This window comes from Microtus ochrogaster, chromosome 1 (assembly GCF_000317375.1).
Source record: "Microtus ochrogaster isolate Prairie Vole_2 chromosome 1, MicOch1.0, whole genome shotgun sequence".
In the NCBI taxonomy this organism is placed as follows: Eukaryota; Metazoa; Chordata; class Mammalia; order Rodentia; family Cricetidae; genus Microtus; species Microtus ochrogaster.
In genome coordinates this window covers 46,598,272-46,600,486 of record NC_022009.1, presented here as the reverse complement: position 1 = coordinate 46,600,486, position 2,215 = coordinate 46,598,272, and the positions used below count along the sequence as shown (strand labels likewise).

The window sequence follows — 2,215 nt, the reverse complement described above, 5'->3', positions numbered from 1 at the left end:
AAAAAAAAAAGAACAATGAAAGAAAGAGGCTTTGTTCTTCACCTGTTTGCCCTCACCTAGTCAGTACATCCATTCCTTCTTCTGGATTCCAGCAGACCAGCTGAGACACCCATCCTCAAGGGACTGAAAAACTCCTAAGATTCTTGGACATCCCATTCATAACTAGCCATTGTTGGATTGCAGCCTGTAAGTCACTCTAATACATTCATATATTAACTCTCTCATAAAACTGGCAGCATAGTAGGTAAATTTGTACCAGCATCACAATGGATGCACAAGTAATAAGATGGCTACAAGGTCTAAGCAATAGGAATCTATCATCTTTGGGAGCATGATATATGTGTTTATGGAAATATTAAGTTGCACGTGGCCATAAGCAGGAGAGAGGGCTCCCATGGCTAAGAGCATTTACTGCACTTGCAGAGGATCCATGTTCAGTTCCCTGCACCCATGTGGCATCTTATAACCAAACAACTGCAGCTCCAGTTCTAGAGGATTCCATGTCATCTGAAGGTCTGTGTGGGCATATGCATATACATAGTACACATAAACTCATGCCAGCATACAAATAACTAAAAAATAAATTTGGAATGAACCTAAGTCCTCTGCAAGAGTAGCAAGTACTTTTAACCTCTGACTCATCTCTACAGCCTGCTTTTGCTGTTAAATGTATAAACTATGGAATATCCATACATAGTTATGGTAAAAGTTTGGTAATTATAAATACAGGGACAAAAAGGTTTTCAGGTGATACAGAGAAGGATTTACAGTGGATTCCAAGCCAGCCTAGGCTACAGTGTGAAACCTATCGAGAAGAGAGAAGGAGGGAGGGAGAAGGGGGGAGGGGAGTGGGTATGGGGGGGCATCATTAAAAAAATGGCTCAGCAGTTGAGTGCAGCTGCTATTTTTGCAGAAGATGTACGTTTAATTCCCAGCACTTACATGTGTCTGGCAACCATCCAGTTCCAGAGGATCTAATACCTTTTTCTGACCTCCTTAGGCACCAGGTACACATATAACACACAATATACATGTAGGCAAACATACACACAAAAAATAAAAATAAAAACTTTTCTTAAAAGGGAACTAAAGGGGGCTGGAGAGATGGCTCAGAGGGTAAGAGCACTGGCTGCTCTTCCAGAGGTCCTGAGTTCAATTCCCAACAACCACATGGTGGCTCACAGCCATCTGTAATGAGACTTGGTGTGTTCCTTGCCAGCAGTACATTGTATGCTTAATAAATAAATAAATCTTTAAAAAAAAAAAGGGGAACTAAAGGTTTACAAGGTATTTTAACAATGTGGGAAATGGTCGGGGTCAGAATACAGAAACATGCACAGAAAATGCTATACCATCATCTCAATATAAATGAGCACAGAACTGAGGATGTCCTGGAGGTATAGATTTATTTAGTATACACAATCCATTGGGCTCAGTGCTCAGCACCATCAAAAATAAGGTGCATGTGGGGGAATGCAGTAGTGCATGATAAAAAGATTTACAGAGGGCTAGAGAGATGGTATTCAGAACACTGGCTGCTCTTCCAGGTCCTGAGTTCCATTCCCAGCAAACACATGGTGGCTCACAGTCATTTATAATGAAATCTGTTGCCCTCTTCTGGCCTGCAGGCAGAACACTGTATACATAACAAATAAATCTTTAAAAAAATGATTTACAGAAACATTCTAACACTAAGCAGTTGTTTCTGAATAAGAAACATGGATTTTTTTTTTCTGTTTTTCTTTTCTGTGTCTTCTAAATGACAGTAGACAGAATTGTTACTTTTAGATTAGTTTTTGTTTGTTTGTATGTTTCTACCCCACCCACCCACAGCTGTCCTTGAACTCCCTCTAGGAACCAGGGTGGCCTCAAACTCAGAGATCTTCCTGTCTCTACTAAGTATTGGGATTAAAGGTATGCACCACCACCAGTTTAGATTAATTTTTAAAGTTCAACTTTTAACTAATACTGAGTAGAGCTTAACAGTGAAAATGAAATTCAATTTACACAATACTGGTGTTTAAAAATCTCAACCACGTGTTCTGTGCACACTTATAGGTCACTACTCAGGAGGCTGAGGCAAAAGGATCCCAGTGTTGAAGTCAATCTAGGTTACACAGCAAGTTTCAGTCTTGGGGGAGGGGGTGACATATTAACTTTATATATTTGGTGGTTTTCTTGTATGTCTAGTAAGAATAAATATTAAAGTTAAATT

At 39.6% G+C, this 2,215-nt stretch overlaps 1 protein-coding gene across 1 annotated transcript in view; it reads right to left on the bottom strand.

Moving 5' to 3' along the window:
* The window catches only part of Rcor1 (REST corepressor 1), an 85,393-nt gene that overhangs the window by 39,802 nt on the left and 43,376 nt on the right, over window positions 1-2,215 (bottom strand). The gene's annotated exons all lie outside the window — the stretch shown is intronic.